Consider the following 17,947-nt stretch of genomic DNA (forward strand, 5'->3'; position numbering starts at 1 on the left):
ATACCAAGAAAGCGATTTTGCATGCAATGCCAGCTCTAGCAGGAAGCCATCAGAGGGGCCATGATTAGGCAATAAGACACTCCCAGGCAATGGATTTCAGGGGATCTGTTGCATGCCTTGAGTGGTGTTTAAGGGACATGAGGCCAAAGGGCATGGGACTTTCAGAGAGCAAGAAGGCCAATTATTTCCAAGGACTGCGCTGGCCCGGAGCGCCTGCTTGCTGTTAGCAAGAGAACATCGAATCCTAAAAGAAATAAAAAGTTAGAGCTGCCCATTTTAAAAGGGGCTAGAAACATACTTCTCCGCTCATCACACTGTCTCACGTACAGTTTGGTGGCCTGGGATGGGCTCCCGTGGTACGGAAGTGGTTGGGGGAAGGAGGAGTTGCTGGGTGCTGCACAGTGGGGCTGGAGCAGATGCACAGTGGGAGGTCAGAAGCCAATCAAAGATGTGCTGCTCCCTCCACATTGTCACACCAAGGGTTCCCCTGTGCCCAGCTCTTCTTCGACTGGGGCAGGCTCCTTTTCCAATGTGTGGCTAGTCAAAGCAGCGTGACTCTGGGGAGAAATAGTTACTCTCTCCCAGCTGGACGGGAGTTCAGATCTGCTCTGTGTGTGTGTCAGAAGAGGATGGGCCAAATACAGAGAGGAGTCTATGTTGGCAGAATTCATCCCCCAGACCTTGCCAAGCACGATTTTGCTCTCACAGTGGCAACACCATAGAAGCCAGTGGTATAACTGGCATCAGCACCAGGACCTTGGTACACACCTCACAGCAACTTAGACATCACCCCCCGCCTGCCAACACATTCATCTCTGCATTCGTCCCAGTAAGCCAGCCCAACTCAGCATGACTCGCGGAGAGGGGTGCAGCAGGAAAGGCAGCTCACCGGAAAGCATAAAAGTATGTGAGGGAGGCCACCCCCTACTGTAACTTACCTGTTCCCTTGCTCCATCCAGTCCATACAAAACACAGCCACTCAGATCAGCTCCCCAGCCCTTGGCTCCGACTGCGTCACTTCCTTTTCAAATCCTTCCATCGGCTCGCCCGGCTCCACGGCACCAAGTTCCAGCCCCTTGCAGTCGCCTTCAACGCCCTACATAGATCTGCCCCTCGCTACGCCCTGCCGGGCTTACTGCATGGGCCTGCATCCCCATCCGTTCTGCCAGCAATGCCCACTCCAGCGCGCTGTCGGTCCACCTCTCCCCGACCCATGAAACTCCCTTCTCAAGCTGGCCCGCAAGGTCGCTGCCCTGCACTCATTCAAATCTCTCCCAAAGACCCACCTCCTCCAAGAAACGAGCCGACGAGGGGCCAGCGCCAAAGCCCTCTGCAGGCCCCGAGAGCCCTTCCATCAGCTTCAGGGGGCTCTGGATCAGGCTCGTCTCAAGCATCTATTTATCGGTTTCATCTTTTCACACTCGGAGGGAGCTGCCCATTTAGGGACTGAATGCTGACAAGGGGAGCCTAGAAGCACCAGCAATATGCCTGGGGGCCGCTGTCGGAGGAGAGGAGCGGGTGAGTGCGGAAGGAAGACGGGCACTTACTGACTGTTGACATTCCAGCCTTAATGTTAACTCGAGGTTATTTTTGTCCGTACGCACAGTGCTGCAGAGCATGCACATTACGAGACAGGCAGACACCCGTACTTACAGCTAATCTTGGCTCGACGAAGCTTCCTGTCGGGTGGACGAGGAACATCTGTGCGGGATCTTGAAGGCAGCACAGCGCATCTGTCAAGGCGGTGGCAGCTCACGGCGGGTTTGCAGCCGGTTTTACACAGATAAGTACTAGCTGCCGTTACAAAGTTGCTCCGTTCACTGGGACCATTTCGATCTGGACGAACCCTCTTTAACCCTTGTTCTACTCATCACCGTCAGAGACCGCAGCGGTGATCCAGCTGGCAGAGATGTCACACTCACAGCAGAACTCAGCTCTCCCTGCCCTGCAGCCTTGGATAATCATCGCACATCACACCAGGAGGTGCGACCTGGAGGGGGAAAAACATTGGACATGGGTCTGCTGGACCACTGCAAAACACGAGGGGCCAGATTCTTTTCTCCCGTCCAATGGCCTTACTCCAGAGTCACTCCAGTTTTACACCAGTTTAAGTGAGGCTTGGTCCACACTGAAGATTGGCCCCAGTGACAGCCCACAGGTGTGGCTGCACCAATGCAAGCTACAGAATAGACAGACTATATTGGACGCTGTGATTTGCACCTTCTTGAAATCGAGATGAGAAGCACTGGCTTATATTGGCTTTGCCTGCCTACATCAGAGCAGCCACACTAGCGGCTGAAACCCGGCCAGGTGGACAAGGCCTGAGCTCCAGATCTGGACCCATCTCTCTGAACTACGTAGGGTGACCAGATGGCAAATGTGAAAAAAAAATCAGGACAGAGGGTAGGGGGGTAATAGGAGCCTATAGAAGAAAAAGACCCAAAAATTGGGACTGTCCCTATAAAATCGGGACATCTGGTCACCCTAGCGCTACGGGGCCTGCCAAAATGCTCCTCTTGTCTAACTCTGTGCTTACGTAATGCTTTGCTGCTTCGCGTACTTTACTGTTGGAGGCAAAGGCCGAAGCAGCCAGACATATACAGGACGTACCCCCGGCTCCGGTTTGGCAGGCAGAGTGGGCATGAATAGATCTGTAAGCAGGGGCTGAAGGAATGCTTCCCTGACAGCTAGCTGGGAGCGGGGAAGAGACCCTGGGTGTGTTTATGTAAATACAGTTTGCTCCTGTTTTGCTTAGATTTGCTAGATATTCAACTGATGGAGCGGTGTTTTGCTCGTTGTAATCAACGTGGCTGGTGTTGGGTCACAAATTAGGGGGGCAGTGAAATTGTTTGTAATTACTGTGGGAATACAGAAAAGAAGGACTGTCCCAAAGGAGGGAGTCACTTTCAGTGTAAAGAACCTTGGTAGAACAAGAGCTCGAATGTCCGAGCCCTTTGAAAACAAAATGGGTGGGGGCAGGAATACCAGCCAGGAGATAGATTAAAATAGCCTGTTCCCCCAGACTGTTCAAAGAATAGAGCTACACAGGCTCACTAGGAACCTCTTTGTTATGTAACACGCCCAGTCAGAGCTGAAACCAGTTGTGGTGAGACTCTGTTTCTGCCCAGAGTGGAAATCATAGAGCTGAAATCACTTAGGGCAAGATTGTGCTTCTGCCCAGCCTGCACAGAGCTAAAATCACTAAGAGACTGCAAGCAGGCAGCCAGTGAGGAGTGGCCAGCAGACCCCCCCCACACCTTTACCCCCCACCTTTTCAGAGGGGTAGCCATGGGCTAAAATCCACTTCATCAGATGCATGGAGTGGAAAATACAGTAGCAGGAATATGTATATAGTACATGAAAAGATGGGAGTTGCCTTACCAGTTGGGGGGGGGTCAGTGCTAACGAGACAATTCAATTAACAGGAGAATCCCAAGGGAGGAAAAATCACTTTTGTAGTGGTAACGAGGGTGGCCCATTTCAACCAGGGTCTGCACTGACCAAGGACAGCAAGTGTGAGCGGGGAGCAGAGAAGGGGTGGGCATGTGAAGGGGACTTTTGGGTTGCTGAACTTGAGGGGGAAAAGGGCACAGCCCAACCTACTTGGGGTGAGTCTTTTACTCATGGTTTATGTTTATGAACCGTGTTTTCCCAAATTAATGCCAAGTTACTTCCCTCCTTTTATTAAAAGTTTCTTTCTACACTCAGACTCTGTGCTGGCGAGTGGGGCAGTGTTCCTCTCAGAGGCGCCCAGGGGTGATGTGTAAATTTCCCAGGTTACTGGGTGGGGGCTTGAGCCAGTTCTGTGTTGGATCGATGGAAAGGAGCCCCTAGATATTGAACCCGGCCCTGGTTGCTGCTGGTTCTGCCTGGCAGAAGGGTTACGGATCATGTACTATGGGCCGGTGAGGTGGGAGGAGGAAATCATTCGTCGCACTGTGCATAAGGTCAAAGCCGAGTCTGCGAGAGGGGAGCGATCTAAGCCGGCTCCTGCGTTCACCATCGAACTCTACCACATTCTCATGCCCAGCCAGCCTTTGAAACGCACTGCAGGGACGCAGCCCTTGTGGTTACAGAGAGCTGCCTTCTCACACTGGCAGAGGGACACCAGTCGGCATCCCGGCCAAGCCGGGAAACACCCTGGTGGGAGGCACAGTCCAGTGCTCTGAATACAGGGTAACTCCTGCCCTTTCTAGAGCTCTTAGACCAGTCCTGTTCCTTTCCAGCCTCACAGCCACACCTCTCAGACAGGCCCACACGAGAGCCCCCCTCAACCACCACAACAGCCTCCTCTCCGGCCTCCCAACGCACACACAGACGTCGCCTCCCTTCAACCCATACCAAATACAGCCACTAAGGTCATCTCCCCAGCTCCTTCCCCACCTCCAGTCCCTCCACTGGCTCCCCATCCGTTAGCCCAGCAAATTTAAGCTTCTGGTCACCCCACCCTTACAGGTCTGTCCATCCCTTATCCTTTAACCACAAGCCCACACCGCCTCTGAGCCATATCCCCTAACGCTCCACCCCTCTGCACCACCCGCATTCTCACCTTTGTCAACTCGCTTGTCATCTTCTCCCACAACTGCCTCTGCAGTCTCCTGTGCACGGTACAAGCTCACCGCGCTCAGGCACAGAGCCTGTACCCTGCCCACACACCACACCCGCTTCCAGGCCCATTTGTCCTGTGCTGCCTCCAGCGAACCTAACTTTTAAAATAACCATCTCGCTTCTCCTTCCCGTACCCTCTGCCTTATACCGCGAGCTCCTCACTGTGGGACTCTCCCTGCTTCGCTGTCTGGAAAGCACTACCACACTGTGTGAACTCACTCCCAAAGAGTAACAACATTTCCTATCGGTACAACACTAGCACCTCGGGGGCCCAGCTCAAATCAGAGCCCCTTGGTGCCAGGTGCTGTCCAGACACAATAAGAGAGCTCCTGTCTCAAGTGCTTTTCATCTGTAGGGCCCCAAGTGCTTTACAGGGGTGAGGATCATCATTAGAGCTGGTTGGCAAAAAAAAGTCTGTTATAGTTCAGGGAAATTATTTTGAGAATTGTTTTCCCAGATTTCCCCAGGATACGTTTTCCAGTTTTTAACAGAAACTGAAACCTAAACATTTTTTGTTTTTTGAAAACTATTTTTTGGTAAAAAAAATAAATAAATGAATACAGTTTGGTTTTCAATAAAATACATCGGTCAAATTTTCCCCATTTTTTTCAAAAATAAACTAAAGTGAAAAACATTCCAAGGCAATTTTGGTTTAGGTTGAAAATCCATTTTTTTGTCAGAAAAGTTTCATAATTCTTCCCATTATACAGATGGGGGAACAAGAAAGCAGGGTCAAATGACCCCCTCACTGGCCTTGGCTGAGACCTGATTCTCTGTTGCTCCGTGTCTGCACTTGGCACAGATATCACGCTCGGGACAGCCATGGACCTACCCATGGACAGCCATGGACCTACCAGCCTTGGGGCTGCTCTAGCTTATGCTCCAGCTGCAATGGCTTTCTAGGGATTGTCTACCACTTTACCCTAGACAGGAAAAGATTTTGCTTCCACGTGTCCCTTCTCTTCCCCAGCTCAGTCCCTTCACCAGGGGAACTGGGAGAGAGGCCAGACTAGTGTAGATCTGTTCCGGGAGCCCTACACCAACAGATGGAGCAATAGGTATTACCTGGGAGCCTCTTCCCCGCCTTTATGGCCTCATTACAATGACAGAGCAAAGAGACAGAGTACAAGGGAGAATCGGGTCCTCAGTCTCAGTTACCCAGTCTGTACAATGGGTTTATCAGCCCCCATTAGGCCCCAAGGAACACAGGCTGAGGGTATCCTCCTTTCACTAATCTCCCTGGACCTCATAGAAAGGGGCAGGAGGATCAGCCATTTCCATGGCACTGCAGCCTGCCATGCTCAGATTAAGGACATTTTAAATACTCCTCCTTACACCCCCCAAATGTCTGTGCAGCAGATTTAAATGACCCGTATATCACTCCAGTAGTTAAGAGGACTCTGTCAGGTCACCCTCCCTCCGTTTGTTTGGCCTATTTGTCCTAGATGCATAGATTCCAAGGCCAGAAGGGTCCATTGTGATCATCTAGTCCAGTGGTTTTCAAACTTTTTAGGCTGCCTACCTCTTTCCAAATAATGTAGCCCGCCTCGTACCCCTGTATGAGATAGGGTCATACTATACCTATGATTAGATTACCAAGTCTTACTAAATAAAGTGCGTTGTCCACCATTACAGGATTTTTCTCGTGTACCCCGTGACGACAGCTTGCCTACCACTAGGGATCCGTGTACCCCAGTTTGAAAACCACCGATCTAGTCTGACCTCCTGTCTAGCACAGGCCAGAGAACTTCCCCCAAAGTAATTGCCAAAGCAGCTCTTTTAGAAAAACATCCAATCTTGATTTTCAAATGACCAGCGATGCAGAATCCACCATGACACTTGGTAAATTGTTCCTCTGGTTAATTACCCTCACTGTTAAAAATTTACGCCTTATTTCCGGTGTGAACATTGGCTCACATTAGACCTTTCTCTGCTAGATGGAAGAGCCCGGTACTAAATATTTGTTCCCCACGTATATACTTATAGACTGTAATCGAGTCGCCCCTTAACTTTCTATTTGTTACGCTACAGCATCCAGAGCAAGGAGAGACAGTGCTTAGATACAGACTGTTATTGGGGTTAAGCCTCCCTCACTATTTCTACCCTATGAATCGACATTTAAAAGTTTGAGTTAAACCTGGACCCCTTCCTTGCCCTGCAAACGTCCCATTGCAACTGCTCATCAGTTTAACCTGGGGTCTTCGTTGCCCATATGGTGCCACTGGCTCTTCGCCAGACTGTAAATTAAAGGCCTCCAGCTAGCAGCCCATCACCCTAACGACACAGACAGTTCCACTTCAGCACCATCTGCCTTTGCTGGAGGACCCAAGCTTTACGCTCAAGCAGCTTCCTTGGTGCTGTGCCTGCTACTGTCACCCACATTAGCACAGAGTGGCTCTGTCCCCCTCTGCTGCAACACCCTACCAGGGCACCGCTCCCTGCTCTGTGCAAACAGCCCTCTCGGTAAATTAGAGCTCATCCTAAACGCAGCAACATGATGGAATCCACATTGAAGATGCAACATGAAGATGAGCATCAGTTCACTCAGGTTAGGCACAGATTTTCTTCCTTTCCTTCTCCTCTGTCCTTCCCCAGCTCAATAGAAAAATGACAGCTTCTGCCTAAAGGTTACCAGCTTTCATATAACATACCCTGCCCCCCTCCAGCCCTGCTCCAAATCACCTTCGAATTGCTACTGAGTTATTCCACCCATTTTTAAAAACTTTAATTAAAGACGCACTCAAATCAGAGAGCCTATTTTTAGAATAATGGCCTGGGACCAGCTCTGCCACAGAGACATGCTGTGTGACTTTAAACACCAGACTTAACCTCTCTGTGCCTCAGTTTACCCATCTGCGGGCAGTCATACTAACACACCTCAGAGGGATGCTATGCACGTAGATGTATGTCCATAGTGTGTTTTAAAGTTTTCTGGTGAAAAATGCTTGTTAGATTAGACTGTGTTGCTTCTTCAGTTCCCACATCCCATGTCCCACAGAAGCCAAACAGAAACAGTATTTGCAGTAATACTGCTCCCTGCTTTTGCATGTCTTTCACATTAATTTCTAGCACAACATACACAGTCCATAGACTATCTACACAGAATGCAAAACCTTGAGAGACACATGCATTCTCTTCTCTGCCTCCCACACACGGAGACGCCCTATGCCCAGACATTACATTGTCACACGCATGCTGCACAAACCTCAGACTGCTCTTCCAGTACGTACACACACACACACACGAAATTGACCCACATACACCGCACAGAAGCTACACACAGATATTATGCATGCACACAAACCCCAACAGATACCTACACCTCGCACTCGTGCTCAAACACAGATACACACAGACAAAATACCAAGCCACACCACATACTGCACACTCACGGACTGCTCTTCAGAGTCACATATACCACTGAGACCGTTCTGGGGCAGAAACTGCCTCCCACACTCACCAAGCCAGATCCACTGTACATCAGGCAAAGCTGCCCGCAGCTACTCACCCCTCATGGCCCGTTCCTTTTGCTACCAGCCGTGATGGACCGTCCTCTGCTCAGACAGCATCACAAAAGGCCACACACACTCACAAAACCGTGGAAGGGACCGAAAAGAATCCCACCTAGCCACACGACTGTATTTTCCTGGTTCTTCACAGGAGAGGAACAAAGTCATGGGTCAAAGCTGGTGCCTGACAGGAGCAAAGCACACAGCTACGGCTACTGTATAAGGACTGCAACAGTAAGGAGCTCAGAGAAGAGGAGGGTTTGTTCAGGCTGTTCACTCTGTGCAGAGTTCCCCGGCTTACCCAGCCCCGGGCTCCAGCCATGCACTCACTAATACATCCCAGACGTCAGGGGCAGGGGGTGGGCCCTGCCTGTTCTCTCTGGCTGAGCAAAAACGCAGAGACGCTGCTGGGTGAGTGCACAGGACACACATCTCAGGCGGGCTCGAGGGTCTGCTTTATGTTACCGGACTTGTTTTGGCAGGAGGCTGCCCAAATATATGTGAAACAAGGAGACAACCCAACATGCTTAAGCACCGGATTTACCCCCAGAAACACCAGCCTAAAAGCATGTGCATTTTTCCTTCCCAAATTCTCTACATGTCCGACCCCTGACCTTATAAATGCTTATATCAGCACAGCTATTTGGAGGTTATTTTTTCCGGAGCAGAGAAGATGCATTACCAGACCCCATAGACAAGGGCCCACCAACTCGAAGCAACCCTGCCATAACAGATGCAAAATCTGCAGACGTATCTCCACTGCTATGATGATCAATACCCCCCACAACACACCTTTCAAGATCCAGATGCAACGTATACCTATTGCAATGTATGGGCTACCGCATCCATTGTGCTAAATGTCCCAGTAACAACTATGTGGGTGAAATGAAGCAACCACTATGCTCTCTAATGAGCTCACATCGAAAAATGATAAAAGAGAAAAACACCCATGAGTGAACACTTTTCACAGAGTCCTGTGGCACCTTATAGACCAACACATCTGTTAGTCTATAAGGTGCCACAGGACTCTCTGTTGCTTTTTACAGATCTAGACTAACACGGCGACCCCTCTGATACTTTTCACAAAGCGATCACTCCACGTCTGACCTCTCAGTCCTTGTAGGAAACCTGCACAACTCCTTCAGAAGACGAGCCTGAAAGCTAAATTTGTAACTTAGCTAGTCACTAAAAATCGTGCACTCAGTAAAGACACTGGATTTATGGCACATAACAAGAGTCTATCACCCACTAATTCTCCTTTGACCTAGGACTGCAGAGGTGTTACCTGCCCACTTTACCTTGAATGATCTTTTAGAATCACAGAATCTTAGGGTTAGAAGGGACCACAAGGGTCATCTAGTCTAGCCCCACCCCCTTGCAACATGTTAACTCCTTATGATAACCAGTCTGTTCCACCTTCCATTTTGCTGACACTGAGTACCTTCCCCAACCCTGAAGAAGTGCTCTGAGTAAGCTCAAAAGCTTGTCTCTCACCAACAGAAGATGGTCCTGTAAAAGATATTACCTCACCCACCTTGTCTCTCTAAAGGACCTTTTAAAACAGTTTATTCTGAAAATAAGGAAGAACGGTTCAAGCATATCCAGTGATTCAAGCCTTTCTGGAAGACAATCCTGTAAAGCTGAATAGAGATTAAACCGACGGAGTTCTAGAGAAATTATCCTAATATATAGAGAAAGCGTGCCTATTGAATTTGTAAAGCCAACCTAGGAAATTGAATAGAGAATTACATCCTTGTTGCTGAATTACGTAGGTAAGATTGGCTTTCTTTCCGTATGATGCTGCCCTCAGGAAATGTCTAGTTGCTATGTTCTGCGTTCGGCAGGTATCAGTGTGGTTTATTTGGGGTAAGGCGGTAGTATCACCTATGCTGCACAATGTAATAATGTTTCTTACTGTTAGTTTTTTTTATATCATTTTGTATCAAAAGGAAAAACCAGTTGTGCAATATCGTTCCCATCTTACCTTTCAGAGTTTACCTACGGCAGGTCTACACTACAGGGGGTAAGTCGAGCCAAGTTACACCACTCCAGTTATGTGAACAATGTAGCTTGAGTTAACGTAGCTTAGGTCAACTTATTGCGGGTGTCTACACCACGCTGGGTTGACGGGAGAAACTCTCTCATCAACTTACCTTATGCTTCTCGTTCCGGTGGAGTACCGGAGTCGATGTGAGAGCAATCTGTGGTTGAATAAGCGGGTCTTCACTAGACCCGCTAAATCAACCCCTGGTGCATCGATTGCCGCAGCGTCGATCCCAATAAGTATAGACATACCCTTACATAGCATCACTTGCATAGACCGTGTCATCAGATTTTCACTTTCAATTTGCCTTGCTGATAACCTCTTCAAAAGTTTTACAGACACTCTTGAGTATATTTGCATAGCTACATATATTATTTTAAATGGGAAAAAAATAAATAGAGTCAATGCTAGTTTTCAAATTTAGAAGTCAGGAAATGCAACAGCTAATGTTTTCATAACAGTACTTCACTCACATTGTACGTGTAGTATTTCAGAGGACTAGTTAGGGTGTACAACACATCTCAACATAACAGTATTGTAATATTTTTATTAAAATTTACCAGGTAAGCCATGAAATCTATGTATTCCTGCCATGACATTAAAAATAATTGGGGAAAAGTGATATTCACTGATTAAAGCAAAACCACACTACTTTTCCTAGATGAGTGTTTATGTAAATATTGGCTATGCTGCTTTAGAGCTATAGACAGAGCCCTACCAAATTCATGGTCCATCTTTGTAAATTTCACGTCCATAGCATTTTAACAATCTTAAATTTCACAGTTTCAGATATTTAAACCTTAATTTTCACAGTGTTGTAACAAAACATGAATATGTATTTGAAAACAGCAAAATACAAACATGTAAAGCCTTTAAGACACAACGTTTCTCCAGCAGGGGGTCCTGACCCAAAAGGGGGTTGCAGGGCTACTGTAAGAGGGTCATGGTATTGCCACCCTACCTTCTGCGCTGCCTTCAGATTTGAGCAGCTGGAGTGCAGTGGCTGCTGGCCGAGTGCCTAGCTCTAAAGGCAGCGCTGCTGCCAGCAGCAGCAGCAGCACAGAAGTAAAGGTGGAAATACCATGACCCCCTACAATAGCCTTGAGACATTCTTTTGGGTCGGGAGCCCCAGTTTGAGAAATGCTGTGTACTTTTGCATCCTTTTAACCTTAAAATACATAAAAGACCAGATTTCACAGGGGAGACCAGATTTCACGGTCCGTGATGCGTTTTTTATGGCCATGAATTTGGTAGAGTCCTATCTATAGAGTATTAAGTGCAATGTGGCTCAGCTAAGCCAAGCTAATAATGTCATGAGCATGTTTCCTCCGCAAAAGTTAGTAACTATGACATTGAAAACAATTCTACCGAAGACTCAATGGGCCTATGGAGACAAGTTGCTGCAACAGATTTGGAGATGAAATTCAATCAAGTCCAGCCCCAGGTGGGAAGGTGAGAGATTTTTAGTCCTGCCTTAATTGCAAACCTTACACAATCTTAACTAATCTTACCGAGGTCTCCAAATTATTATTATTACTTACCGTATTTTCCGCACTATAAGGCGCACCGGATTATAAGGCGCAGTCTCAATTACGGGATCTATTTCTGTACTTAACCCATACATAAGGCGCACCGTATTATAAGGCGCATGCTAAAACATACGGTCTACAAAAAAAGTTAACGGTGTTCATAGTGTAGTAAAAAGGTAACGGAAGCAAAACAGTGAGTTTAGTTGAACTTTATTCTACTATTTAACAATACACTCACATTATTTTTTAATCAATCTTCTCCCACAAATCCATCAAAGTCATTGATGTTGAATTCTTTTGCAGCTGCTCTATTCCCATTTACAACCGCGTAACTGATAGCCTGTAGTTTGAATTGTGCCTCGTAAGCATGTCTCTTCACTGGTGCCATTTTCGGGGGTCCTTAGACAAACAAATGTTGTTTTGCAGCATACCGGTAGTATACCTACCGGAGGAGTGGAGAAGGTAAACGTACGTACTGTACGTATTACGTAATGTTCTCTGATTGGTTTATCGCTGCCAGCGTACGTAGTTTACGTATTACGTCCCTGTGTCAGCGAAAAATGGTCCGACAGTCAATCAAGCAAAGCGCTTACCAAAGTCGCACAACAACATTTTTACAGATTTTGGAACTCAGTGCACACATAAGGCGCACCGGATTATAAGACGCACGGCCAATTTTTGAGAAAATTTAAGGCTCTTAGGTGCGCCTTATAGTGCGGAAAATACGGTATTTGTAGTACCATAGTACCTAGGAGCCTTAGTCAAGGACCAGACACACACACTGCGCTGGGCACTGTACAAACGCAGAACAAAAAGCAGGGTCTCTGCCCCACAGAGAGCTTACAATAATGGCGTTATTATACTACCTGTATTATTTTCTATCCTATTCTTTATACAGCCCCATAGTTGTTTGCTTTCTTAACCACTGCTGCACCTTGAGCAAAGGTTAAGCAGAGTGGGATCCTGGTCTATGACTGGCAAATCTGCACACTATGGCGATACAAATAATAAATTAATTAATAAATACTAATAGAGCCCTCCACAGTGATGCCACGGCAAAGATCTTATTCCCTGATTTGGTTGCAGTTCATTCTGAACCCAATTCCATGGAGCCGTTCAAGCTGTTCTTTCCACTAGATATTCCCAAGGCATTTGTCGACTCAATTGCTAGCCACTCTCCTAGTTTTGTTAAATCCTTCACAGCCATCTCTGGTCTAAATAATGTTGGGTCCATTTGCAATATTTGCCACTTCGCTGTTGACCTTCTCCTTTCCAGCTCGTTAATAAACCAAACACCAGAACTCTTATGGATCCTCGTGGCTGTTAACCTCTTGCCATGCTGAGGATGGACCGTTCGTTTCTGCTCTTTGTTTTCAGTCTCTTATAGACAGGAAGGATTGCCCAGTGTTTAAGGCACTAGGGCTAGAGAACCAAGATTCCCCGCTCTGTCATAGGCTTCCTCTGACCTGGGGCAGATCACTTGGGCCTGGTCTACACTACAAAATTAGGTTGATAAGTACTTTAAATCAGTGGTTCTCAATGCATATCCCTGGAGGTACGCAGAGGTCTTCCAGGAGGTACATCAACTCATCTAAATATTTGCCTAGTTTTACAACAGGCTACATAAAAAGCACTAGCAAAGTTAATACAAACAAAAATATCATACAGACAATGACATGAGCCACGTTCTCACTCTTCTAACACGGAGCCCAGGAGAAGCCGTTCCGATCTCACTTAAATAAGAAACAAAATGATGCCGCAATCAAGAGCATGAGGGGGATGGAAGAAAGAGAGCTGAGAGAAGGATGCCTTACACCATCTCATAGACCTTCTCCAGAGCTCGCTCTGATCGGTTCCTGGCTCATTGTATCCCTCCTTCATGGGAGCGGTTTACATCAGTCACTGAGATGTGAAATTAAGACACAAGCTGAGCTTTACGGAACCCATCGGCATTGCCTGGGTATTCGCACCACATTGACGAAGGACCCAAAGTGCTGCTCTGCCAGCTACCTGTGCAGACATGCACTCTAAGGGTCCCTGGCATCTCTCCACAAGTCTCATGCAGAGCTTTTCAAAAGCAGCTGGATGGCGTTGCTTGTCAGCACCATCCTTGGGGGAGGAATAGACCCTTCCTCTAAAGGGGCTTCTTCGTCAGCAGTTAAGGCAGCTGAAGCTGCTCTGGAGGAGAGCTTCAAAACCTGCATTCCCTGTACCTGTACAAATGTTCAAAGAATCATTTTGTATTCTTCATACAGGCCACGTAGCTAAGTCTTTGGGAATTAATGTGCAAGGATTTAGCCATTGATGTTAATAGGAGTCGCACGGAACAATTCCAGCATGCTACGCTGAAGACACAATGACTATTTTCACGTACAACTAACCCTTTCACCACTGGGCCCTGCTGCCGATACTGGGCCTGGGCAATAGAACACGGTGGGGGCTCTCGGAAGTATCACCACTCCACTGGGATGTACCATTCCAAAGGGGACATGCGGTGTGCTCGATGTTGCCCTCTAGGGGTTGGTGAAGAGAAGATAAGGGACATCTCTCTGCGGCTAGCCGGAGCAGGTCTCCTTTAGCACAAATACCAGAAGCCTGAGGTTTTGGAGCCAAAGGACCAAGGTTCTCCTCCCAGCTCACTCAGCTACGTCCCTCTCTGTGATTTACATGGTATAATTGTGTCTGTAGCACATGGATCTGGCACTGTACTGGGGACAGGGCTAATGGGCTGTGTTGCCGGATGAGTACGCAGGGAGCACTAGAGGTGCACTTTGGCCCATGCACAAAGTACTTCAGGCACCAGGGAAGCTATTAATTAGCAAAGCAGAATGAGGCTATTTTAAATTCTGGTTTAAAAAAAAAAATCAAAATCACAGTTGCAAGGAAAGTTACTCATTAGAACCCTGCGTGTCTTTACAGCAGAGGCCAGGAGGAAAGTTACATGAGCCCCCAAGCTTCCACCCCCCACCCCCCCACACACAGGCCTGGTCTACACTAGGCGTTTAAATCGGTTTTAGGAGCCTAAAACCGATTTAACGCCACAACCGTCCACACTAGGAGGCACCTTATATCGATTTTAATGGCTCTTTAAATCGGTTTCTGTACTCCTGCCCGACGAGAGGAGTAGCGCTAATATCGGTATTAACATATCGGAATAGGGTTAGTGTGGCCGCAATCAACGGTATTGGCCTCCGGGAGCTATCCCACAGTGCACCACTGACCGCTCTGGACAGCATTCTCAACTCGGATGCACTGGCCAGGTAGACAGGAAAAGCCCCGCGAACTTTTGAAATTCATTTCCTGCTTCCCCAGCGTGTAGATCTCATCTCATCAGCACAGGTGACCACGCACAGCTCATCAGCACAGTTAACAATGCAGTCTCCTGAGAATCGAAAAAGAGCCCCAGCATGGACCGCTCGGGAGGTAATGGATCTGATCGCTATATGGGGAGATGATTCAGTGCTAACAGAACTGCGTTCCAAAAGACGAAATGAAAAAGTATTTGAAAGAATTTCTAAGGCTATGACGGATAAAGGCCACAGCAGGGACTCCGTGCAGTGCAGAGTGAAAGTTAAGGAGCTCAGACAAGCCTACCAGAAAACCAAAGAAGCAAACGGAAGGTCCGGGGCAGGTCGAAAAACATGCCGCTTCTATGCTGAGCTGCATGCAATTTTAGGGGGCTGCGCCACAAGTACCCCACCCCTGACCGTGGATTCCGAGGTGGGGGTTGTAATCTCTGCCATGTCTGAGGATTATGCAGACGGGGAAGATGAAGAGGAAGAAGAAGAGGAAGACCTCGCAGAGAGCACACAGCACTCCGTGAACCCCAGCAGCCAGGAGCTTTTTATCACCCTGACGGAATTACCCTGCTCCCAGCCCTCACAAGCAACTATTCCAGAGAATGACGCCCTGGAAGGGAGCTCTGGTGAGTGTACCTTTGCAAATAGCAAACAGTGTTTTTTAAGCAAGCCTTTTTTAATGATTGATTTGCCCAGAGGACTTGGGATGCATTCGCAGACAGTATAGTTACTTAGAAAAGTTTGTTAACATGTCCGGGGATTGAGAGGAAATCCTCCAGGGACATCTCGATGAAGCGCTCCTGTAGGTACTCCAGAAGCCTTTGCAGAAGGTTTCTGGGCAAGGCATCCTTGTTCCGCCCACCATGGTAGGACACTTTACCATGCCATGCATGTAGCAAGTAATCAGGTATCATTGCGTGGCAAAGCATCGCAGCGTATGGTCCCGGTGACTGCTGGCATTCAAGAAGCATCCGCTCTTTATCTTGTTCTGTTATCCTCAGCAAAGTGATATCGTTCAGGATAACCTGGTTAAAAATCAGGAATTTAAGTAAGGGGGGTGGCCATTTTTCTACTGGGTTCGTGGAATGCAGCAGCGTAAAAAAAAAACTTTCCTGCACGTAGCGAAGCGGGGGGAGGGGAGGAGTGAAATGCCGATGATCTTTTCTGTTTGGTCACCGGCGAGGCGATCTTCCCCAAGCTACCGGACAAGCAGTGGGTGGGGGGGAGGGGGAAGGTTGTTGATTAGCAGGGAGCTAGCGTGGTATTAGCCATGCGTTGGGGGGGGAGGGGTAAATCACTGAGACAGTGGCTTACCATGGCCGCATGCAAGCTGAATCCTGATGCCTGGACCTGTGTCTGAGATCTGTAACCCCAGAGATGCAAGCAGTCACTATTAAGATGAAAAATGCGACCTTGTAGGGAGATCACATGTGCTATGTAAGGTGAATAGTGCTTTTCACTGTGAAAGAGTATAACCATTGTTCTGTAAAATGTATCTTTCTAAATATTTATCTCCCTCATGCAGCTGCAAATTTTTCAAGCGTCCCTCCTCCATCCCAAAGGCTAGCACAGATAAGGCGGAGGAAAAAGAAGACGCGAGATGAGATGTTCTCGGATATTATGGAAGTTACACGCAATGAAAGAGGTCATCTGAATGAGTGGAAGGACGTGGTTTCAAATTACAGGAAAGAGGCCAGTGAACGTGAGGACAGGAGGGACAACCGAGATGAGAGGTGGCGGCAGGAAGACCGGCAGGAAAATCAGCGGTTGCGGCAGGAAGATCAGCGTGGCGGGATGCAACTCTGGGGCTGCTGCGTGATCAAACTGACATGCTGCGTGATCAAACTGACATGCTCCGGCGTCTGGTGGAGCTTCAGGAACGGCAGCAGGATCACAGAGTGCCGCTGCAGCCCCTGTATAACCACCCTCAACCCTCACCATGTTCCACATCCTCCTCACCCAGACGTGTAAGAACGCGTGGGGGGAGGCTCCGTGCACCCGCCCACTCCACCCCCGTGGACAGCCCAACCAGAAGGATGTCGTTACTCTGAATTTTTTTTTTAATGGCCTTCTCCATCCCTCCTTTCCTCCTCCCAAAGCACACCCTTACTTCTCTCCCTCTTTTTATAATGAATCAATAAAGAATTCATGCTTTTTAAATGAGAGTGACTTTATTTGCATAAGTAAGCTGTACTCGAAGGGGGAGGGGGAGTTGCTTACAGGGACTGAGTCAATCAAGGGGGTTGGGTGTTCATCAACAAACACAGCAGTCACACTGTACCCTGGCCATTGATGAAGCTCGTTTTCAAAGCTTCTCTGATGCGCACCGCTTCCTGGTGTGCTCTTCTAATCTCCCTGGTGTCTGGCTGCGCGTAATCAGCGGCCAGGTGATTTGCCTCAGCCTCCCACCCCGCCATAAAGGTCTCCCCCTTACTCTCACAGAGATTGTGGAGAATACAGCAAGCAGCAATAACATAGGGGACATTGGTTTGGCTGAGGTCTGAGCGAGTCAGTAATGTGCGCCAGCGCGCCTTTAAACGGCCAAATGCACATTCCACCACCATTCTGCACTTGCTCAGCCTGTAATTGAACAGATCCTGACCACTGTCCAGGCTGCCTGTGTATGGCTTCATGAGCCATGGCATCAAGGGGTAGGCTGGGTCCCCCAGGATAACGACAGGCATTTCAACATCCCCAACTGTTATTTTCTGGTCTGGGAAGTAAGTCCCTTGCTGCAGCCGTTTAAACAGAGTAGTGCTTCTGAATACGCGAGCGTCATGAACCCTCCCTGGCCATCCCGCGTGGATGTTTGTGAAACGTCCCTTGTGATCCACCAGTGCTTGCAGCACCATTGAAAAGTACCCCTTCCGGTTTACGTACTGGGTGCCCTGGTGCTGCGGTGCCAAGATAGGGATATGGGTTCCATCTATCGCCCCCCCACAGTTAGGGAATCCCAGT

At 48.2% G+C, this 17,947-nt stretch overlaps 1 protein-coding gene across 3 annotated transcripts in view; it reads right to left on the reverse strand.

Annotated features, from left to right (window-relative positions):
- The window catches only part of GJC2 (gap junction protein gamma 2), a 133,540-nt gene that overhangs the window by 105,045 nt on the left and 10,548 nt on the right, over positions 1-17,947 (reverse strand). For 2 of the 3 annotated variants that reach the window (XM_045003610.1, XM_045003611.1), the window contains exon 3: positions 1,654-1,990. The gene's annotated coding sequence lies outside the window, so the exon portion shown is untranslated. Of the gene's footprint in view, positions 1-938; positions 1,213-1,653; positions 1,991-17,947 lie in introns of those variants that run through there. The other variant, XM_045003612.1, reaches the window with a different exon arrangement.

This window comes from Mauremys mutica, chromosome 2 (assembly GCF_020497125.1).
Source record: "Mauremys mutica isolate MM-2020 ecotype Southern chromosome 2, ASM2049712v1, whole genome shotgun sequence".
In the NCBI taxonomy this organism is placed as follows: domain Eukaryota; kingdom Metazoa; phylum Chordata; order Testudines; family Geoemydidae; genus Mauremys; species Mauremys mutica.